We start from the raw sequence: 25,311 nt of genomic DNA, 5'->3' as shown, positions 1-25,311 counted from the left end.
TGAGACAATAAGCTGTAAAATCATGTTTGTTTGGGTTTTTTTTGTAATGTTATTGAATGCGTTTGAAAGAATAAACTCTACATCATGCTTATGACCAGATGATAAAATGTTAAATGTAAGCAATGCACTGTGAGGGTAAAAATAATGAAGTCATCCAGCAGGTGGCGTAATTTCCTACAGCAATGGACCCGTTCTGTCCAGATCCGTCAAGTGAGACGATGCTCTAATCAAACTTTAAAGGAGGTTGGATGATATGATGGTATGATGGAATCAGGGTTCTGTTGGGTCATGGGATTTCTGGAATATTATGTAAAGGTTTATTCCATACACAGAAACATTACATTACAGGTATTTAACAGATGCTCTTATCCAGAGAGATGTACAACATACCCAGAGCAGCCTGGGGAGCAGTAGGGGGTTAGGTGCCTTGCTCAAGGGCACTTCAGCCAGTCCTGCTGGTCCAGGGAATCAAACTGGTTGACCTTTTGGTCCCAAAGCTGCTTCTCTAACCATTAGGCCATGGCTTCCTTGAATCCCAATCAATTCGTGGAAATGATTTCCATGAAACTTGGTGGAAGGGTGTAGCATGGAGGAAGGAAAAACCCATTCAATTTTGGAGCAGATCCAAGTCATGGGACAGATCTGTGAATTTTGTTTCGCTTTCGTTAACATTAAGACATAGAATATGTGGCCTTGGTGGACGTCTGCGCTCAACAGTGCCATACATCTTAAAATCCAGCAATAAAGTGGGTGGTGCTGTGGTGTAGTGGTTAGTGCTGTTGCTTCACAGCAAGAAGGTTCCGGGTTTGAACTTCACAGCCTTTCTGTATGGAGTTTGCATGTTGTCTGTGTGGGTTTCCTCCAGGTACTCTGGTCCAAAGACATGCAGTTACGTAGGCTAATTGTATTCTTAAGGAGTGGCTAGCCAGCTGTACTTAATTAGCCAAGAAACCTGAGGAAAAGGCCACGACCCAGAACACACTGGACGGGTGAAGAAGAAGTGAAGCAGTAAAGTTCAACAATGACAAAACATAACCAATGTAGAAATATGATGACTCCATAACATAATCCACATTCATGGGTATGAGTAATTGTCTGGGATACGCATGTAGACATGTAATTAATATACCCCTGGCCCGAAGGGGGGGGGGGGGGGTATACAGGTTAACCTCTGTCCGTCCATCTGTATCTCCATTCGTCCAAAACACCCTTTTTCTCAGTAACCACAAATCATAGCCACTTGGTACCAAACTTCAGCTTGGGGTTCGATACCGTGTGTACCGTTTTCAGGTCTGTTGCATATCTACTTCCTCTTTACCGACTGAATGTATTTACGAAACATATAGCATGGATTTACAAAATTTTCATAACCTTTTTCTCAGCAACTACAAATCACAACTGCTTGATATTTGGTAAACTTCAGCTTGGGGTTCTATACCGTTTTCAGGTCTGTCGCACACCGACTCCCTGTTTACCAACTGAATGTACTTGCGAAACATACAGCATGGATTTTGACGCTATTTCAAGAAGCAAAATGCTATTTCAAAATGACAGTTTACCAGGATGCTATTTGAAATCCCTGAGGAGAGACACTGCTCTTTACTTACTTGTTTCAGGGTTCATTATTTGTTGAAGTCAACATTCATAATAAGTGTATTCCTTCGATTGCGTGCATTCTGATATAAGTGAGAGTGGGGGATACATAAGTGAGCAGTAGCTCATAGTTGATCTTGTTCTAATAGTTTTGGAAACATGTCCCGATATATAAAGTGGTTGTGGTCGCAAATTTGCATATCAGAAAAGTCGACTGTCCTTGGTGGAGGTCTGCGGAAAAGAAAACGTACTGAATTCATATAATAAACATAAAATGAAGGAATATACATATATCCGCCATGTGTTAATGCACAAAGCATCAGAAATGACCTCTGACCCCAGAATTGGACCGTCCACCAAACCCAGTTTAACATTTGTTAAATTCAAGAACTTTATAGTTTTTGTGTGAGTGCAAAGAAATTGCAGTAACATCAAACCCAAATGGTGCATTTACTGTAGAGCGTACTTAAGACTTCACACATGTATACAGTACAAAGAATACTTGTACAACTGGGTGCAAATATTTTCAAGAAAGAAAGTGCGTCTGTGCTTGAAACGGTTTCTGAAACATGTCCAGTTTTCTCCCACGATGTGGATCAGTGGACTGACCTTGAGAAGGGAGGGGAAGTGTACACTTTCCGTGAGTGTATTTGAGCCTGTCTGAAGGTGATGGAAAAATCTGTTGTGTAACACAATGAAGGGCAGATGGAGAAAAGTAGGTCATGACACAGGAGTGAACACACACACACACACACACACACACACACACAAAATGCAAGGAAAGTCTGTGACGTCAGGAAACCACATACATGCAAATGTGTGTGTGTGCAGGATTATTTTCCAGCCTGAGCTCACACTGATCCATAAACACTGTTGAAAATGTCTCACTCTCTCAGCATTTCACCAGAACGGTATTTACTGTATCACTGGATCATAAGAATCAGATTTATGATTTCATTTTCTTTTAAGTCACAGTCACACAGGATAAGCTCTAGATACACAACAAGCTGTGCTCCTAGCTATGAACTTTGACCTTGAATGCTGGAGAATATGTCTGGTGATGTGTAGTGGTCGTTTGCATCATTTCTGATGGTTCCTATTGGTTGTTTTAAGGTTATTCTGATGGGAGTCATCCACACATGGTGATATTTAACAGTGAAACCAGGAAAATCCTAATGCAAATGTTCACAAAGCTGCAAGAAACCGATATAACCATATCTGAGGGTCCGTCACTGATGGACACCATTAGAGGTTTTCCAAATTTAAAAAGTAGCTGATGCACATCACCTAAGGGGTCATGACAGATGTTGGCAAGGATGTGCTGAAAAGGCTTAAACATTAATGAATTAAGGCCTGGTCCCACAACACCGATAACTATAACTATAAATAAATGGATCCGCTGCAGTTTATGTGGTCGGTGCTCACACCAGACCGATAACGATCCCTATAGCCCAGGCCTGGGTTTATCCGTATCGGTGAGATTGCTTCTGGAGCCATTTTTCCAGGCCTCGACCTGATATGATAAAACATATGACCAATTAGGTAATTGTTTACCTGTGACGTTGTCTAAGCACGTGCTATTTTTCCCGGGGCATCTTTGTACATCCTTGCTGCTTCATGAACTCACGGAATGCGGATTCACGGAAAATAAAAAGATACTGTATAATACAAAGCACGGATCTTTTATTCACAGATATGTGATTTTCCATGAAATATCAATAGTAAATGTGAGAGGTCCCGGGTTCAACTCCCGGACGAGCCCCCATATGTTATGCCCACTTGGCTCAAAGCGGAGATAACATAGAGGAGACCACACCGAACGTAACGTTATACTATGATCATTTATTAAAAGAGATTCAAACCCAGTCAGTAAATGTAAGCTACCCAAATGTGTAGTGAAAGTCAGCTTCATGCAGTGTAGTGCGTAAAAAGATAAAGGGAGAGGGAGAGAGAGAGAGTCAAAGAAGAGGCTGCAGCCAGCCCTCATAGCCACAGGGCCAGAGCAGCCAAGCCAGAGCAAGAATGAGAGAGACCAGACAGACCTGGAGGAGGTGCTTTTAAACCCCTCCACCCAACTACCAATCAGCTGGCCTATTGGCCACCATGGCCAGCCAGCCAAGTTGATCAGCTCCCCCTGCAGCCTGGGAGCTGGAAGACCGGGCAACTCATAACTAATATGTAGGAGGAATGAGGCAGCCATAGCACAGCAGAGCCGGGCGCAACATAATAAAGTAAACAAATAAATACAGGTAAGATATTTTAATTATGAACTTCAGCAGTCCAAACATTTAATTGTTTTAGACTTCTTAATTTTTTTTATCCGTGATGCATCATCCGTATGAAACCGGTAACCGACCGAAATGTCCGTGACCAATCCGTAAATTATTAGCATCCGTCGTCTCATCTCATCTCATCTCATCATCTCTAGCCGCTTTATCCTGTTCTACAGGGTCGCAGGCAAGCTGGAGCCTATCCCAGCTGACTACGGGCGAAAGGCGGGGTACACCCTGGACAAGTCGCCAGGTCATCACAGGGCTGACACATAGACACAGACAACCATTCACACTCACATTCACACCTACGGTCAATTTAGAGTCACCAGTTAACCTAACCTGCATGTCTTTGGACTGTGGGGGAAACCGGAGCACCCGGAGGAAACCCACGCGGACACGGGGAGAACATGCAAACTCCACACAGAAAGGCCCTCGTCGGCCACGGGGCTCGAACCCGGACCTTCTTGCTGTGAGGCGACAGCGCTAACCACTACACCACCGTGCCGCCGCATCCGTCGTGCATCCGTATTAAAATCCGTAACCACTCCGTATTTTGTATCCTTTTTTATTATATTTCCATAATCCGTGACCTATCCGTATTATATCAACCACCGGAGTGTGTACATGGGTTGTTTTGGAGTCCAAGCTGTACAGTACGACCCGGAATAATGTGCTACTACTTGGAAAAAACTTCCATGACTATTCCTAAGTTGCATGCGTTTATTTCCCTGAGTGTCAGGACCAAGTGATATTATAGTGGGGATTATAGTTGTGGTGTTTCTGCTCCAGACTGGAAGTAAATTCAGGCAGAGGGACCGTCAGAGTTGGAGTTATAGTTATTGGTGTTGTGGGACCGGGCCCTTACAGCACGTGACTGTGTGACATTAGTAGAGTTACAGTGTAGTCATACGAAATTATAAAGGCTTATAAAGCAGCTCTAGAGAGCCAGAGACATAATTTGAGCGTGTTATGAACTTAAACACCACCACTGTGTACTATAGTGTGTTGTGCGCTTGATTTACAGCCGTGTTTGCACGCACACAAACAGCTTATTTATGGATTATGAGTGACTCTCATAGTCTACTGCAGTGACCTTTGTACACAGTGCCATGCTCTGTGTGTGTGTGTGTGTGTGTGTGTGTGTGTGTGTGTGTGTGTGTGTGAGAGAGACTTCCTCTGTGAAAAAGGATGTAGCTATGTATGTAGCATGCTTTTGTGGTGAGTTTAAAGAACACAGTGTACCATAGAGACCAAAACATCACTCGTGCTTTTGTGTTCCATAATACCGCGAGTGATTAAATCACACTCAGATACAAACACTTGCACGTATATACAGTATACACATGACATATACAGACCGCACACAACATGAATACACACGTTATACTACTGCCGCAAATAGAAATAAATTAAAGTTGTGTCCAACACTAGAACTGGAAACATTCTAGGTATTGTAACAGTGCCGGATTAACTATATGGGCCTGCGGCACAGTGCCCAGGGGCACTAACCACTCACAGCCAGTGGGGGGGCACCACATGACAGAAACTTTAAAAATATTTTTCGTGAATGTTTGTACACTTAAAATGGTTATACACTTGACACTGTTAAATAGTCATATATAATTCATTATGAACACTAATTTCATAAGAACAACAACAATAATCATAATTCTGAGCAAGAGTGGCCTATGTGACCATTAACCCCCCTTTCCTCAACCTGTCAGTTGAGCCAGTCCACCTACGGTGAAATGCATCAATTTTTTAAAAACCGCGGTAGAAATGAAAAATGGACAGACATCAATTGAGTGGTTGTGCGAAGAGAAAATTTAAAAAAGAGAGAGACTCCAGGCGTGTAGCTGCAATTAAAAATGTTCCAGTGTTAGATCGTTTTTTTAATAAAAACATCGACAACTGCTGTCACTACCAGCGCTGAAGCCGAAGCTAGTGAAATCAGCGATGCTAGTGAGGAAGATGGCCCTGCTAGCACTAGCCGGGGAGATGCTACAACCACAGCCAGTGTTAGCCGAGGGGTCGGCGACGACGAGGATCCCCTTGAGGAAGATGGGAGCGAGGGAGACCCCGGGGAAGTGCTATTTTAATTGATGCACATTTTGAATTGGCACATTTGAATATGCTGTATTGTATATAGATGGATGCTGTTTAAATTGCTGATGCTGTTTGAATTGATACACATTTTGAATTGAGACATTTTAATATGGATAGAACAGAGTATGGATGCTTTGAAGGTTTTTATTGAGACATACAAATATATGCTGCTCATTTTTGAATAAGACATTTCAGTATGCCTACATGCATATCGTTGGTTGTTTTCAGTGAATTTGATGGGCTGATGTAGCCTACTTAATACATTTTCAATGAGGAAGAATGACCTTGTTTATGTGTACTATTGTTTATGTATATGCTACTATTTTTGACAGCAAAGGGCAAGGTTTGTGAGTGTGTGCAGGAGGTTACTGAACGCGTGCGCGCAGGGTGGTGGTGGGGGGGCACTTGAGGTATAGTGCCCAGGGGCACCGCATTGGCTTAATACGGCACTGTATTGTAACTGCTTTTTTTGTTTGTTTGTTTGTTTGGTTGGTTGGTTTTTTTTTGTTGTTTTTTTATTAGTAAAATATTAAAGAAACAGAAGAAATGTAAAACAGCGTCTTACTCATTTTAATGTCGCTGATCAGCTCGGACATGTATGGTGCTTAAAGTTTTTTAAAATTTTGTATGAAAGTTACAAGACTAATGTTGCTAAGATGTAAGAAGTTGTTACCTCCAGTTTAGCTGAATTATCACACAACAGTTATCACCTCAAAATACATGAGTTGTCTCATGAACACAACTGGAATAATTTAAAACAGTATTACTAAAAGTAAATTTGATACCCTGTTATCATCTAAATCACTTTTAAATCACATCACAATATGATGATTCTGCATCCAGCTTCATTCCCTTCACCAGTAAAGCGATTCCAGGATTTATAATGACTTTAATGTGTTTCTTGTAAAGTTTTTTTTTAAGCAATGCATGGGTTTTTTCCTTAAAGGAGAATTATTCGGCTGTGCTGTGCACGTACCGATTTCAGCCTGAGATGTCGGACTTCACTCTGTCTATAAAACGGCTGACAAAAAGCACACGTAAACACAAACAAGCATTCCAAAAATGAATACAGTTTTCCACATGGATTTTCTCAGCGAGCAGTTCATGTGAGGAAACCCACCAACATCCCAGAGTTGAAGCTGTTCTGTACAGAGGAATGGACTAAAATTCCTCCAAGCCGGTGTGCAGGACTGATCAACAGTTACCGGAAACGTTTAGTTGCAGTTATTGCTGCATAAGGGGGTCACACCAGATACTGAAAGCAAAGGTTCACATACTTTTGCCACTCACAGATTTGTAATATTGGATCATTTTCCTCAATAAATAAATGACCAAGTATAATATTTTTGTCTGATTTGTTTAACTGGGTTCTCTTTATCTACTTTTAGGACTTGTGTGAAAATCTGATGATGTTTTAGGCCATATTTCTCATCTCATCTCATTATCTCTAGCCGCTTTATCCTGTTCTACAGGGTCACAGGCGAGCTGGAGCCTATCCCAGCTGACTACGGGCGAAAGGCGGGGTACACCCTGGACAAGTCGCCAGGTCATCACAGGGCTGACACATAGACACAGACAACCATTCACACTCACATTCACACCTACGGTCAATTTAGAGTCACCAGTTAACCTAACCTGCATGTCTTTGGACTGTGGGGGAAACCGGAGCACCCAGAGGAAACCCACACGGACACAGGGAGAACATGCAAACTCCACACAGAAAGGCCCTCGCTGGCCACGGGGCTCGAACCCGGACCTTCTTGCTGTGAGGCGACAGCGCTAACCACTACACCACCGTGCCGCCCCAGGTCATATTTATGCAGAAATATAGAAAATTCTAAAGCATTCACAAACTTTCAAGCACCACTGTAACAAGAAATTTAAAAAAAGACTATTGCAATTAAAAGTGCACTAATCAAGGCTCACTTTCCATTTTTAGGTGATTGTTGTATCGGACCAGGTGGGTGGAGCACAGAAGCACGGCAGGCCAGAACTGAGTTCTCAAAACTCTTTATTTCCAGCTTTTCAGCTAAGACTTTTTCCACACTCTCCCAGCCACACACGCACACACACAAGTGTTCTGGTTGGGGAGAGGGCTCCCTTTCTCTGCTCTCTCTCTCCTTTTAAAGGGCGCGGTCACTGGGGAAGACACACAAACACAGGTTAATTCCCATCAGGTGCATTGATTCCACCAATTACCTTCCCTGACTCCACCCTCCATTCACAGACCAATGCTTGGCCACGCCCCCGCTGCCACAGTGATCTATTGTTAGTTTGGTATCTGTGACCTAAGCTCAGTAAAAATTATTTATTTATGTATTTATTTATTTAGTGTATGAGTGTTTACAGCGGGGCGTCACGGTGGTGTAGTGGTTAGCGCTGTCGCCTCACAGCAAGAAGGTCCGGGTTCGAGCCCCGTGGCCGGCGAGGGCCTTTCTGTGTGGAGTTTGCATGTTCTCCCCGTGTCCGTGTAGGTTTCCTCCGGGTGCTCCGGTTTCCCCCACAGTCCAAAGACATGCAGGTTAGGTTAACTGGTGACTCTAAATTGAGCGTAGGTGTGAATGTGAGTGTGAATGGTTGTCTGTGTCTATGTGTCAGCCCTGTGATGACCTGGCGACTTGTCCAGGGTGTACCCTGCCTTTCACCCGTAGTCAGCTGGGATAGGCTCCAGCTTGCCTGCAACCCTGTAGGACAGGATAAAGCGGCTAGAGATAATGAGATGAGTGTTTACAGCTTGTCTTAAACATGCACTAGTTGATTTTTTATTCCTTACTTGTACAAATAATCTTGAAGATATGCAGACAGGCTTCCCTGGTGAGGAGCAGCAGTTAGCAAGCCACTCGAGGATCATCCGACCACCGCCGCTGCTCACTCAAAGAGCGCTAAAAAGGTCGCTGGGTCATCATGTGGCCCCATTTTCATCGGGGTGATGCGGGGGAAGCCTGCTGTCATGGCATGACGAGACACAGGAGTGCTTGGTGGTCCTCCTGCTGGGCCTGCAGCAGGGCCTCAAAGTGCCACTCCTGCTCGCTTAGTGACTAGCGCCTGGTGCTGGTTCTATTGGGCAACGGCAAGGACTTCATGGACAGCGGTTCACTTCAGCTTCTTGGGTTTCTGCACCAGTGTAACAGTTCCCTGATTGGGGTTGACACTGAAGCACAGAGACAGGTGGGTAGTGGTTACAAATTTCCCATGTCTTTATTTCACAATGTACCTTTTCAGCTTTAAAGAGTGATATACACCCACACACACACACACACACACACACACACACACACACACACACACACACACAAACATTCCAGTCGAGGGAAATCCTCCCTCCTCTTGGCTCTCCCTCTCCTTATCAGCTCACACCAATCACAAAACACACACACACACAAAACATTAATTATACACAGGTGTGTCTGCTTCGGCACTCACCTTCCACAGCCTTGCCCTCCGGTCGCAAATGGATGTGCTTGACCACACCCGCGCTGCCACAGAAATGTTTGCAATATAAAATGTTAAAAGTGTGAAATGGAGGATTTAAAGAACAGGTTAGATATATACCAGACATTAGAGTAGAAAACATTCATGAGACGGGGATTTGATGACATTTGTCCAATAACAAATAACAGATATTTAAATATAAATTGTAGCCTTAAACACTGCTCTTCAACCTCATTTTTAAACCAACATGCTGTTTTGTATAAGAAATCTTGTACAGCATCACTATCCTCCACCCCATCACTAACAGCCTTGATAAAACCTATAGGAAGGAAATTTGCATTCGAATGGATTTACTCTTCCAGAAAACTGACACACCTTTCATTGCTGATGACATGAGAAGGAGCATTTCATCATGTTATATCCTGAGGCCCTGTCCACACGGCAACGGATTCAGGTGAATCTGATAAAATTGTTTATCGTTTCGGCCTGGCGTCCACACGGCACCGGCGTTTTGGGTGCCCCAAAACGAAATCTTTTGAGAACGGGTTCCAGAGTGGAAAAATCAGGCAACGGCGCCGTTGCGAAGTCGTCTGGATGAGTAGAACGGATTTGTTTACGATGACATCACAACCGCATGTGCTTCACGCCGGGTAGAAGTGTAACGAACTCGATGCGAGTTGTCAACAAATCCTATAACTTGGTTCATGAAATGCGCTTACAAAATATTTTCACTGTGAATATTTATTGTGTAATGGTGCAAAGTGAGAGAGAGAGAGAGAATAGCCCTTAGGGCAGAGTCAATCCCGCCAGCAAAAATAGGGAAAAAAAAGGAGCGATCTCACCTCTTCAGATGTTGGTTTAAGTCCGACAATACATTCCTCAAAAAGGGCGTAGAAGAACAAAGTAATCCATCAACGTGTATCATTCAATTTATTCCGGACCATTAAAGAATTCTGGAGGATATCAGAATGTTGGCATACTGGCTTCCATCTACCCCCATTCATTCCTCTTTCCGCGTCTCCATTCAAAAAACGAGCACGTGATTTAAGGGAGTGAGAAAGTGTGTGCGTGTGACAGTGACAGGGATAGTCACTGTGCGCATGCGCAGTTATGCGCATGCGTCTACTTCTATTGTTCTGGTGTCTCCGATGGGACCGTTTTACAGTGCACGTAGAGGTGTAGCATGTGTATTGCATCGTTTTCAGCAAGCGTTGCATTGCCATATGAACCTGATATTTTACTGATCCGTTGCCCATGTGGACGCGATATTTAAAAAAAAAATCTCGTTGCCGTTGTCGCGTGGATGTAGCCTGAAACTGCACATATGACTTCTAATAAACACATCATGACACTTTATTCATGTCAGAAACTCGTCTGTAAAATGAAACCACAGGCTGTAGATGTGAAAATAAAGATATAATATGGAAATAATGATAATGTAAACAATGTAAATAAATGAATCATATCGGGGTGGGGGATCATAAGTGGAAATTATTAAATCATGTGAAAAATCACATTTGATAATAAATAAATAAGGTGTGTGTGTGGGGGGGAATCACATGATATATACACACAGGAGAATTAAAATAAAAATATGTTAATGTTAATGGAGGTAAGATATGTTGGAACTGAGGCTGGAGACTGGGCGAGGTTGAGAAGGCATGCCAAAGGAAAGAAAAACACAGAGGAGGAGGGAGGTTGGAGAAAAAAGGTCTTGAGCAACCCCCAGGAATTCATTTCCATACCATTTCAATACCACTTGTACTGGTTGATCCTGCACCGTGACCTGATTATTCAAAGGAAGCCATTTTTAATTTTTATACGCAAGGGTAACTCATGAGCGAGGCAAAATCCTCAACACACATCAGCGTAGAACTCACAGGAACGCAGACCTTCGACGTGATGAAAAACACGTTCGATTGAATAAAAAGGAATTGTTGTGTAATGTCTCAGCTGTCTGATTGCGCCAAATTATACACACTCAGCAAATGCATTCTGGACTTCCTCTAATACACATTTAGGTAGCAAGTTATTCCCCCCCCCCCTCTCGTTTTCTCCATAATTTAGTCTTAGCCAACTCCCACCCACCAGTTAGGTCTCTCCAATCACACGACAGCCACTAACCAGGCATCACATGCTTCTTTCGAGACCCATGAAGTCAACCAACAGCATCTTTTCAAACTACTGCTGATGCTGCATCACAGGGTGGCGTGACACACCAGTAGCAAGCTGTACATAATTACTCAACCAGTTATAAACATGTCGTTAACATGTTTAACACGTGCTCAAGCCAGCATACATGTTGACTAACCGATATTTCTAGTTTGTATGTGGAGCTCTGTACATTCAGGAATGCTTTGAACTGAAGCGAAAATTCTCTACAACTGAGCTAATCTAATTATTAGTGTAATTACACCCTGCCCTAAATTAAAACATATGAAAAACAAATAAAACAAAGTCACAGACAATGCTACATTCATGATAAAAGTTGGTGGATTAATCTCAGGAGGGCAGCACGGTGGTGTAGTGGTTAGCACTGTTGCCTCACAGCAAGAAGGTTCTGGGTTCGAGCCCCGTGGCCGGCGAGGGCCTTTCTGTGTGGAGTTTGCATGTTCTCCCTGTGTCTGCGTGGGTTTCCTCCGGGTGCTCCGGTTTCCCCCACAGTCCAAAGACATGCAGGTTAGGTTAACTGGTGACTCTAAATTGAGCGTAGGTGTGAATGTGAGTGTGAATGGTTGTCTGTGTCTATGTGTCAGCCCTGTGATGACCTGGCGACTTGTCCAGGGTGTACCCCGCCTTTCGCCCGTAGTCAGCTGGGATAGGCTCCAGCTTGCCTGCGATCCTGTAGAATAGGATAAACAGCTACAGATGGATTAATCTCAGTGCTATGCAGAAGGCACGCTTGATTTTATTAAGTTACTGCTGCCTTAAGATCAACCTATGTGAAGAAAGCTAAGCTCAACAACCAGCACCAAACAATCGTAGCAAAATTCTATCTAGCTTACACTTAATTGTTTTCATAATAGCAAGCTACGGTATGTAAGCCGAAATCCAGCCAGCATTTCGTAAGTTATGGTAATGTTGGAGAAACCTAAAGGTATTTTACTATGAGTGCTAGTTTAATAGAAGAAAATAAACCAATAAAATCATAGAATAAGATTGTTCCTAGTGTAAAAAGTTACAAAAAAAAACCCCACACAGAATCTTGCCAATCCAACAGCTCAGATTTGTAGTGATGACATCACAAATACTCCATGCTTTTGATTGGCTGGTGTTAGTTGTTGACATTCATCCAATTTATCTATCAAACCGTTAAAGGCCACCTCTTTAACAAACTCAAATTTAAAGGTAGACTGCTTTTCACATTTTTCACATCTAGGTCATAAAAAGAATTTTCCCCGACACCCAATTATTTTGTTTAGTGGACCGAAAGCTACTGAATTCAAATCACAGACTTCCAATTTTATTAGGTTTTTTTAATAGAACAATTAATTAATTTATCTCCACGTGGCCCGAAATTCTCCGCTATTTTTTCCTGCTTCACCATGACACAATTCAAGATACTACATCATGCATCACATGGTGGGCTTTCCCTGTTCACGCAAGGCATTGTGGGATACAAACTTGAAACAGGAAAGAAAAATGGAGGACGTGAGTGTGCGAATGAAACGTGAAAGACCGACTACAGTAATGGAAAGCAAGAAGAAAAGGCATTATGTTATATACGAAGGAAAGGAAACACAGGACCAAACTAATAAATATCGGCGGTCAGCGAGCACCTCGGTGTGATCAGCTGTTTGTTTAGTGACAGAATGATGGAACGGTCAGTGCACGGTCAAAGGTAAACCTGTAGATGGCAGTAATGCAACACTGTGGATGCCAGCTGCTGTAGAACCCAAAAGAAGAAGAAAAAGGTAAACCTGTGTATGCACATGCATGGACTTCCTCTGTCTGCTTGACTGCACGAAGCGAGCGATTTCATACACGTTATTTGCTTTAATCCCCTCAAATTAAATAACTTCCCAGCCACAGAATGGCCTGATTTTTTTTAGATATTACAGAAATAAACATATATCACAATGACCACTAGTCAGAGGGAACTAAATTTCACCGATTTAATGAAATCGAAAGGCTGTCTAGCTTTCAAAGCGAGTAGTGAAAACATGTCAATTCTTCTTTGGCCCATTTTAGTTTGCACTTCATTTCATTTTTAGCTTTTCTTTTCACTGATGTGCATGAGTGTAGCTTTAAGGTTAGACATAGTTATGTTTTTTTTTTAAATCCCTCGCCCAAACAAAGTTTGGCAGGGGATATAGAAATGGGTTCTGTCTGCCTGTCCGTCTGTCCATCTGGTTGTCTGTCTGGTCACATTTTTGTTTCCGGGCCATATCTTTTAAAACTACTGAAGATATCTTCATGAAACTTTGTATACATATCAAGCAACATGTGAACTGGTGCCTTTTGCTATTTTGGATTTTTGAAAAAAAAAAAAAGTATTTTTCAAATTTTTACATAAAAAATAGATTTTGACTTAGCTTCTAAGAGCAATGTTCGTTTCTGGAGCATATATCCAAAACTATTCATGATACAGATTTGAAACTTGGTATACATGTTAACAAGGTGATGTAGATGTGCCTTTTCATACTAAGAAATTTGAGAAATTTAAATTTTTCATGTTTCCATGGAAACAATTTCCGACTTAGTCTCTCAGGTTAGTCTTAAGGGTAGGTTTTGTTTCCAGAGCAGAACTTGAAAACTATGAGTGGTATGGTCTTGAAAGTTGGTATACGTGTTGATTAAGTAATGTATATGTGCCTTTTGATACTAAGAAATGTGAGAAATTTAAATTTTTAGCTCACCTGGACCAAAGGTCCTGTGGGTTTATGCCATGGGCTGCTGAGGTCAGTATAAAGAGGTAGGGTTGGTTTGGTTTCCTGCAGCAGAACTTGAAAAATGTGACAAATAATATCTTGAAACTTGGTATATAGTTGGTATATAGGGCGGGGGATATAGATGACTCTGTCTTCTTGTTGTTGTTCTTTTCTAGCTGCACAGCAAATTCCTCAGTGTTGAATTAACACTTTCAGAGTTAATTTGTGTCCAATTGGATAAACACAGTAGGGTGTTAAATCAACACTCTGGGTGTTAATTCAACACTGGGGATTTTGCTGTGTGTAGTTAAAAACAGATCAGTGGTTAAAAATTCAAACCTGCATGCCAATAAATCATTTTCAGATTCAGAGAACATTCATTGCTTGTACAGTATGTTGATAAGTAATCTATGCTCATCGAGGACTCACTTGGCCTTTGCCCAATAGCCCCAGTCCCTAATCCATCCCTTTTCCTGTGTATTTCCTGTTTTAGTCTGGCAAAGGAAGTGTCAGGGAATCGCTGCCTCACCTTCCTTTATTTGAGTAGAAAGTTGGACTCTGCCCCGTACAGTTGTGTTCGAGAAAGTAGCAGTTGAAAGGAGGGGCAGTGTTGAAAGGGGCATGTTCCAAAAGGGGCAGTGTGGAGTTTAATTAGAGAATTCATTCATTCTGTGGAAAAAAAAAACCCAGGTGTCTTTAAGGAAGCAAATGTTTCACACATTGTTATAAAATATATTTCCTTCTGAATTTCTAAGTAAAATGGGCTGTCCCAAACACTGTTCTGAGGAACAATGTAATTTGATTAAAAAGTTGATTGGAGAGGGAAAAAAAAAAAAGAAATGCAGCAAATTATAGGACGCCCATCTGAAATGATCTCAAATTCTTTAAAATGGCAACAAAAACCCAAAACATGTGGAAGAAAACAAGCAACTACTGTTAAAATGGATTGAAGAATAGTCAGAATGGCAAAGATTCAGCGAATCAATCATCACCTCCAGGAAGATCAAAGATGATCTAAAATGACCGGTAAGTATGATTACAGTCAGAAGACGTTTGATCGAAGCTAAGCTATCAGCAAGAAGGCCTTGTAAAACACCATTGTTGGAAAAAAAAAATGGCATGTGCAGAATCGGTTCAAATTTGCCAAGGAACACATTGATTGGCCCAAAGAGAAATGGCGTAACTTTCTGTGGAGTGATGAGAGTAAAATTGTTCTTTTCGGGTCTGGTGGTAATTGACAGTACATCAGATAACCCGTGATTTCTGAATTTGAGCCACAGTACACTAAAGATAGTGAAGTATGGTGGCAAAACATCATGGTATGGGGACAGTAATAATAATAATAATAATAATAATAATAATAATAATAATAATCAGGCCCTGTGATGACCTGGCGACTTGTCCAGGGTGTACCCCACCTTTCGCCCGTAGTCAGCTGGGATAGGCTCCAGCTTGCCTGCGACCCTGTAGAAGGATAAAGCGGCTAGAGATAATGAGATGAGATGAGATGAGATGAGATGAGATGAGATGAGATGAGATGAGATGAGATGATAATAATAATAATAATAATAATAATAATAATAATCAGGCCCTGTGATGACCTGGCGACTTGTCCAGGGTGTACCCCACCTTTTGCCCGTAGTCAGCTGGGATAGGTTCCAGCTTGCCTGCGACCCTGTAGGACAGGATAAAGTGGCTAGAGATAATGAGGTGAGATGAGATAATAATCAGTTGAATTTATATATCACCTTTAGCAAGGTCACTTTACAACTGGGGGAGTGGGAAAAAAAGATAAAGGAATCCACCAAAAAAGGATCAGGATGTAATTCCAATGGCGTAGCTACCCACAGTCCCACCAAAAGGTGCACGAAGATAAATCCCACACTGCCTGCACAGCCACCATGACACCGGTGGGCAACATCGCTTGGAACACCACGCCATGGATCCACAAAGCAAACACAGAAGCACAGATTAATATTCCTTGACAAAAAAACAAACAAAAAAAACTGTTATGTGCAAACAATCTAAGCATGATGAAAGGGGCATTCAGTTCGCTAATGACACTTCCTTTTGCTTCAGAAAATTTCCGATAGAACAAAAGGGAGTTTTACAATGCTATCTGCCTTAGATACTGATGGCCACTAAAATATTTGGCAACGATTTGTGCATGTGGAAAACCCTTCAATGTTGACCATGCCATGTCATCTATGAAGGGTGGTTTCGGATATCAAAGACACAGTGACATCCATGATCTAATTGCCAACATGCTGAATGATATTTGCCATGATGTCCAAGTGGAACCTCATCTTCCTTCAGCCACTCACAGGTGAAGCACTGGAAAACAGCGCCAACGCATCTCGTGAAGCCCATTTGGACATGTGTTTGTGGTTTCTGGCAAAGGAGGCAACGCTCATTCTTCGATGTCAGGATCTTCAATGCTTTTGCAAAGAGCCACCTAAACCAGAAACTGCAATCTGCCTTTACTTCCAAAAAAATGAGAAGAAACACCATTATAACCAACGTGTTGTTGAAAATGAACATGGCTCATTCAATTCTTTAGTTTGTACACCGTATGGAGGAGGTGGGGGAGAAACAGAGCATTTTCGAACAGAGCTTTCTGCAAAACTCAGTGAGAAGAAAGACCTTGAAAGGAGTGTTTTAGTACATGGGCTGAGAACCAAAGTGTCCTTGTACCTCACTTGATCAGCAGGTCTCTGTATCCGAGGCTCCAGATCTATTAAACCTGGAATCAGTGTGGAGATTTGCAAAATAGGATGGCATGGACTGGTTATGAAGGATGATCTTTAATATTAAACTGCTTTCCAGTCAAACTCCATCCAGCCATCCATCCAGCCATCCATCCATAACCACTTATCCTGTACAGGGTCATGGGTAAGCTGGAGCCTATCCCAACTGACTGTGGGCGAGAGGCGGGGTACACCCTGGACAAGTCGCCAGGTCATCACAGGGCTGACACATAGACACAGACAACCATTCACACTCACATTCACACCTACGGTCAATTTAGAGTCACCAGTTAACCTAACCTGCATGTCTTTGGACTGTGGGGAAAACCGGAGCACCCGGAGGAAACCCACGCGGACACGGGGAGAACATGCAAACTCCACACAGAAAGGCCCTCACCGGCCACGGGGCTTGAACCCAGAACCTTCTTGCTGTGAGGCGACAGTGCTAACCGCTACACCACCGTGCCACCTTATTATGAATATTTAAAACACTTTAAATATATTTTAAATCATATATTCAGCTGCGTTTTGGTCTTTAAGTGTGGGTGTAATCATTCGCCCCAAATCATTATGCCATGGTTGAGACTTTGTGATATAATCTCATCTCATCTCATTATCTCTAGCCGCTTTATCCTTCTACAGGGTCGCAGGCAAGCTGGAGCCTATCCCAGCTGACTACGGGCGAGAGGCGGGGTACACCCTGGACAAGTCGCCAGGTCATCACAGGGCTGACACATAGACACAGACAACCATTCACACTCACATTCACACCTACGGTCAATTTAGAGTCACCAGTTAACCTAACCTGCATGTCTTTGGAATGTGGGGGAAACTGGAGCACCTGGAGGAAACCCACGCGGACACGGGGAGAACATGCAAACTCCACACAGAGAGGCCCTCACCGGCCACGGGGCTTGAACCCAGAACCTTCTTGCTGTGAGGCGACAGTGCTAACCGCTACACCACCGTGCCACCTTATTATGAATATTTAAAACACTTTAAATATATTTTAAATCATATATTCAGCTGCGTTTTGGTCTTTAAGTGTGGGTGTAATCATTCGCCCCAAATCATTATGCCATGGTTGAGACTTTGTGATATAATGCATTGCTTAAATTTGGTAGTTTCTTTGTCCAGGTAATCATAGGCGCTAGATTTTAGCCCTCCCATCTAACATCACCACCAATATTAGTCAGTTTTTGGTCATGTTCAACAAAGTTAGATCTTGCTTTTTTGACAATGTCATGGTTTTTTTTAAATAATTGTATATGTTATAATGAATTTTAATACTATCAAACACTAGCATTTGGGACACAGTGTTGGTCTAATAACAGGATAATAATGCAGTTGTAGGTCCTGCTGTGCGCTTTCTTCATTTGTTTATCTCAATTATCACTTCCTCCTGCCCTGGGCTTCTGATATGAGCTCTGGTCTTCAACACAATGCCTCTATTATTTCAATAAGCAGTGCAGTTAATATGGCTGCTCACATTTCCCAAGTCAATAAACAATCTGCTTTGGACTTCCTTTTTTTTTTTTTAAACTTTATTAAGGATATAAATACACAATACATTACAATCCTTACAAGAATAACACATTTACACTTTTTATACACTACAATAAATTCAGATTTGTTTAGAACTTTAAAGAGTCCAATCGAGTCTCATCTTGGAATGATATTTTGTTTTTGTTTTTTTGTCTTTTCTGTTCTGTTTTAATACTTTTCAAAATAACCTCACTGGAAATAAAAATTTGATGATGATGACTTCCAAAAATGAAGTCATCACCAAATCTTGTTTTTTCTTTTGTTATGTTCTCTTTAAAAAATCCATAAAAACCTGATATCATGACATCGTGGAGCTTCTTATGTAGGCCCTTCTCATGCTCAGGCATCGTCCTGATGGCAGGTTAATGTGCAGGTTGGGGTAGAAAATAAGATTTGGAGAAATGGGACAACAATTATATAAATCTCTTGGTTTCAGATTTACAAATGCAAATGGGGCGTGTCACCAAAAAATGAGTCCAGTGTAGCAAAAGTTCATTCTGAGACATAGCGATTTGAAATGAATGCATCAAAAAATGACCTACAAATTGTTTTTCTAATTTTGCTGTTGTCTAAATCTAGAATGTATCCATCAGTAAAATATGATACTGTAAACACCTTATAAATATGACTTTGTAGACCAAATAAATGTGTGCAATGCATTAATTTCAACTTATACATTACAACATTTACAGCTGATTTTCTCCAGAATTGATTTTCTGTGTAGATGATGATATTTGAAACATTTCTGCTCATTGCTCTGGATTGGCCGCAGCAAAGTGTAGCAAATGACCACTTATTTTAAAGATAATTAACTGTAGATTTAGAATATCCAAGAAAACAACTTTTCTTTTTTTTCCCTTTGTTTTGGACCAACTGGACCCATTTTGTAGTGATGCCCCAAACCTTTTTTTTTCACTTTCGTTTTTTTTTTCATTTCACTTTCATGAACCAAACCAAACCCTAACCCTGAGCTCATAAACACTAAACCATAAACCACATTGCTAATACCAGTGTTGTCACTGAGTCACTAAACCTCGAGTCCGAGTCCAGTCTCATGTCCCCAGTGTTCAAGTCCAAATCATTAAAGAAAATTTCGAGGTAAGTCCGAGTTGAGTCCACTACTGATCTGAGTCGAGTCCGAGAACAAGACTCCAACCGCACCGTTTGACGGTGGCTGTTGCTGCCTTTATGTGAAAGCGTCTCTGCTACTGTGTTGGACTAACGTTACTGCTCAACCGCCCCATTTTAGTTAACAGGCTACAGATAAAAAGCTTGTTCATTGCTCAGCAAGCCCCGCCCACTATCAACAGGGCAAATAACATGAGAGCGGGTTAACACTAGCTAGTTCGTCGGTCAGCAAGCCCCGCCCACCATCAACAGGGCAATGAACATAGTGTGTCACTTCCTTCTCTGGGTGGAGTCTTACCAATTGACGATTGAAGTTCGAGGTTGTCCCCGTCGTCCCCTCGATAGTTCTTCTACATATGGAACACACAGCAGTGCATTTTTTCCCACTGCACGAGAAGTCTGTATAAGCAAACCAGACAATCCTAGGGGCGTCTCTCCAGGCATTTTAGCGTCATTAACGTTAGTTCCTGAACATGACGTATGAACAGGTGAATGTGCATTCTCTTGCACAAAATTAGTCTAAAAATTTATGTAGATATAAATATCTTATGCCAAATTATTATGGAATGTTACAAAAAAATAAAGAAAAAAATCCATCTGAGTCCTCGTCTCCAATTTACGAGTCTGAATGCAGTTAATGCACGAGTCCGAGTCCGAGTCCAAGTCCAAGTCATCAGTGCTCAAGTCCAAGTCAAGCCACGAGTCCTTAAAGTTAGGGCATGAGTCAGACTCGAGTACTCTAAGCCTGGCTAATACTACTCCTAAATCCTAACCCCTAACAATAGACCAGGAATCCTAAACCCTAATAAATTGTCCTAATAAAAACTAAAACCCTTAATCCCAGCCTGAACACTGAACTTAAACCAGCATACCAAGCCTGATCTTAAAACCCAATTCTAGATACTAACCCTAAACTGAAATAATTAAACCATATAAACCTGGTTTGTCTATGGTTATGCTGTCAGCTATTAACAAGAAATAGATAAGAACAAAAACAATAATCCGAGTTCAGTCATAACACAGATTCAAGGCCTGTAGGCCGAGTCTGGACCTTATCATGTGTTTTCTTTCCTACTTAAGTGACTTTTGACTTTCTAACATCTTTATGTTTTGCTGCTGCTTTACCGTAAAGCCATAGAGATTCCCAAAACAAAAACATATGAAATACTGAGGAAGGAATTACAAAAGTTACAAGAACCTGTGAGGACACATGCTATTAATAAGGGCCCATAGCACCATCTTCATCCAGGAGAACACCTGCCATGCTCATATGATCTTCTCTCTCAGCTCAGCAGTATCACCTCCATTATATACAGCGTCGCCTAGTTGTTCTGGGCCCTGTTCGTGGAAAAATTACACCACCACCACCACCACCCTTCCCCATACTCTTGAATACTGAGTTCCAGTGGATTGGAAAATGATGCCATGTGACATTGTTCCAGTGGTTACATGCACAACAAGCAATCTCTGAAGAGAACAAGAGCTCTGCGAACTTTTACCTACTTACCTACCACATACTTACCTACTGTGCCAACTGGCAGTTTCAGAGCCTGGTACTGTATCCTGTTCACCTCACAATGTCACAGATGGAATTTACACCGGTACACAGTGTGTAAATTGCAGGGATTGTACTGTACCATACTGTAGAACTGGTTCAGTTGCAGCTTCCCAAAGATATTCATCATTAACTGACAGCAGCACAATGCATAAAATCATACAGATACACTACCGTTCAAAAGTTTGGGGTCACTTTGAAATGTCCTTATTTTTGAAAGAAAAGCACTGTTCTTTTCAATGAAGATCACTTTAAACTAATCAGAAATCCACTCTATACATTGCTAATGTGGTAAATGACTATTCTAGCTGCAAATGTGTGGTTTTTGGTGCAATATCTCCATAGGTGTATAGAGGCCCATTTCCAGCAACTCTCACTCCAGTGTTCTAATGGTACAATGTGTTTGCTCATTGCCTCAGAAGGCTAATGGATGATTAGAAAACCCTTGTACAATCATGTTAGCACAGCTGAAAACAGTTTAGCTCTTTAGAGAAGCTATAAAACTGACCTTCCTTTGAGCAGATTGAGTTTCTGGAGCATCACATTTGTGGGGTCGATTAAATGCTCAAAATGGCCAGAAAAATGTCTTGACTATATTTTCTATTCAGTTTACAACTTATGGTGGTAAATAAAAGTGTGACTTTTCATGGAAAACACAAAATTGTCTGGGTGACCGCAAACTTTTGAACGGTAGTGTACAAATTAAGCGTTTCAATTAATGTTCCTGTCAAACATCAGAATGGGAAAAATGTGATCTCAAAGTGTGACTTTCTTTCACTGTGGCATGGGTGTTGGTTTGAGCCAGATGAACTGGTTTGAGTATTTCAGAAAGTATTTCACACACAACAGTCTCTAGAGTTTACACAGTATGGTGTGAAAAACAAAAAACATCGAGTGAGTGACATTTCTGTAGGTGGAAACAAATGACTTGTTGATAAGAGGGTCAGAGGAAAATGGACAAATTGGTTCGAGCTGCCAGGTAGGATATAGTAACTCATATAATCACTCTTTATAACCGTGGTGAGCAGAAAAGCATCTCAGTATGCAACAGAAAACAGAAGGCAAGGCAAGGCAAGTTTATTTATATAGCACATTTCATACACAATGGCAGTTCAATGTGCTTTACAGAAGTAAAAACAAAAACAGTAAACAATAGAGAAATAAAATTACATAAAATAATTTTATTTTTATTCTAAGACAATTAATTAAAAGAATTAAAAGAAAATAATAAGAATTAAACAATAGTAGAAATAAAATAATAAAATAAAGTAGAAATAGGAGGAGAAAAAACACCCAGCAGAATAGAATAAAATAGAATAAAGTTAAAATTAAAGTAAATTTAAAACATGCAGAGAAAGTAAAAATTATATAAAAAGAATACAATATTAATTATTTAACAGAAAGCATCTGAAAACAGCTTGGTCTTTAACCTAGATTTGAAGCTGCCAACAGCAGGAGCATTTTTAATGTCCTCTGGCAGTTGGTTCCATAGCTGCACTGCATAGTAGCTAAAAGCTGCTTCACCACACTTTGTTTTAACAACTGGTTTTAATAGTAAATTTTGCTGCTGTGATCTGGTAGATCTGATTGGGTTAGGCCACTGCAACATATCAGAGAGGTAATTGGGCCCTGTACCATTTAGAGATTTGTACACCAGCAGCAATGCTTTAAAGTCAATTCTGTAGCTTACTGGAAGCCAGTGAAGGGACCTTAGAATTGGAGTAATGTGCTCTGTTCTTTTTGTTTGTGTGAGAACCCTAGCCGCTGCATTTTGAACCAGCTGAAGTCGTTTGATGGTCTTTTTTGGCAGGCCTGTGAAAAGGCCATTGCAGTAATCAACCCTACTAGAGATGAAGGCATGTATTAGTTTTTCCAGATCATTTTTTGACATAAGTCCTCTTAGTTTGGAAGTTTTTTAGAAGGCCACATTGGGTTCCAGTCCTGCAGCCAAGAACAGGGATCTTAGAATCAAGAACAAGTTCCTATTAAATTGGCCGGTGAGTGTAAGTTATATATTATATTATTTTATCCACATTCACTGGATATGAGCAACCGTGCGCTCTGATTGGCTACTCTATGACGAGGATATCAGCTCATATACCATGAGTAGAGAAAAACAAAATGGTGGTTTTAAGTATTTAAAAGAAACAGAAATAGCTAAAAGAATATAGTCCCCCCCCCCCCCAATATCTCCTGTTCCACACTCCAGCCTATTTGTGGCCAGAATCCAAATGTTTGTGCAATAAATACTCCAGATGCCTGCAGCCTTGGGTAAATAACTAGGAAACGGTGACATGGTGGGTTGGCCATTTTTTTTTTAAAATGTAGCCTGAACCAAATTCATTCATAAATGCTTTATGTTACAATAAAATAAATATACATCAATCAGCCATAACATGAAAACCATTGACATGTGAAGTAAATAACATTGATTATTCTATCCACATTCACTGGATATGAGCAATCGCACACTCTGATTGGCTACACTACAACTAGGCTATCAGCTCATATACTGTGGGTAGAGAAAAACAAAATGGTGGTATTAAGTATTTTAAAGAAACAGAAATAGCTAAAAGAATATAGGTCCCCCCCCCCATCTCCTGTTCCACACTCCAGCCCAGTCGGTGGCGGTAATGCACCTTTAAGTTGGTTTGACAACTGCCAAAAAACCCTAAAGAAGAAGAAGAAACAAAATGGGGGAGCGTGTTGCTGAACCAACCAGGGACGAAATAAAAACTTGACTCGAAAACAAAACCCCAAAAATACAAAAAAAGCAATAAAATATGGAATAAAAGTATTTGATAGTAATAATGTACCTTTTTTATTTTTCAAGAATTATTATTATTGCGGGCGGCATGGTGGTGTAGTGGTTAGCACTGTCGCTTCACAGCAAGAAGGTCCTGGGTTCGAGCCCAGTGGCCGGCGAGGGCCTTTCTGTGAGGAGTTCGCATGCTGTCCGCGTGGGTTTCCTCCGGGTGCTCCGGTTTCCCCCACAGTCCAAAGGCATGCAGGTTGGTGGCCCTAAATTGACCGTAGGTGTGAGCATGAATGGTTGTCTGTGTCTATGTGTCAGCCCTGCGATGACCTGGCGACTTGTCCAGGGTGTACCCCGTCTCTCGCCCATAGTCAGCTGGGATAGGCTCCAGCTTGCCTGCGACCCTGTAGAACAGGATAAAGTGGCTACAGATAATGGATGGATATTGTTATCGCATTTTTCACAAATTGCTTCTGTCATTTCGCCGGGTTGTTTACATTCTAAGCGGAAACTATTTTGTTTGATGTTTTGTATAAAAAGTTTTTATTGATCAAATCTGCAAAAATTAAAAATAAAAATGCTTTGTTTCTCAAAATCCAGTGAATGTGGATAGAATAAAACAGTTATTCCACTCAATCACGTCATACATGGCTTCTAGCCAACTTGGTGCTATGCACCTCATCGGCTATCCGCTCATGTACGACTCTATTTCGTGGAATAACTGTTAAACTGTAGTGATGTACATCTTAGTGATGTATCTATCACTAGCTCAAGAATGTAACTATTAGTTTTGAACAATGCACTGGATCATGAGCTCTCTTTGATGTTATAATAAAAATGATGTGAAACTGTTTCTCACACACACACGCACACGCACGCATGCACACTTAAAGACAGAGAGGTAGCTGCATTTGTGATTTCTGCTTCTTTTGCTTGCTTCATTGTTTGTCTCTGAATAACAGGAAGGCACGTTTACCCCACTGCCCCTGCACTGTCTCTCAGTTCACCCTGTTTGTTTTCTATCCTAAAACTCTCTTCTGTTTTTTTCTTTTCTCCAAACTCGACTGAGAACATTCCGATCTCAGCCTTCGAGGGAGGAGTGTATTTGCACGCTTCTGGTCCTATAGCATTCTCCTGCCTCTGCAAGTCTGAACACAGCCACGGTACAAACGCACCCCCCCCCAACTTACCTGATCACGTATTGCATGTCTTCATGTCCTGAGACTGTTTTGAACAAAACCAGAGTTGAAATACATCAACACACTGAACACAAACAGCAGGGATTACGCAATACTTTATCACTCTA

At 41.4% G+C, this 25,311-nt stretch overlaps 1 long non-coding RNA gene across 1 annotated transcript; it reads right to left on the bottom strand.

The window, feature by feature from the left end:
• Positions 1-8,815: 8,815 nt before the first annotated feature.
• On the bottom strand, positions 8,816-14,565 carry LOC132870724 (uncharacterized). Its single transcript, XR_009651190.1, has 3 exons — positions 14,264-14,565; positions 9,396-9,448; positions 8,816-9,123 (listed from the first exon to the last, which is right to left on the bottom strand). It is a non-coding gene; the product is annotated as an uncharacterized LOC132870724 (long non-coding RNA).
• Between the last annotated feature and the right edge of the window lie 10,746 nt (positions 14,566-25,311).

Source organism: Neoarius graeffei, chromosome 22, assembly GCF_027579695.1.
Source record: "Neoarius graeffei isolate fNeoGra1 chromosome 22, fNeoGra1.pri, whole genome shotgun sequence".
Lineage (NCBI taxonomy): Eukaryota > Metazoa > Chordata > Actinopteri > Siluriformes > Ariidae > Neoarius > Neoarius graeffei.
The sequence above is the reverse complement of the archived record's forward strand: the minus strand, read 5'-3'. Positions and strand labels throughout refer to the sequence as shown.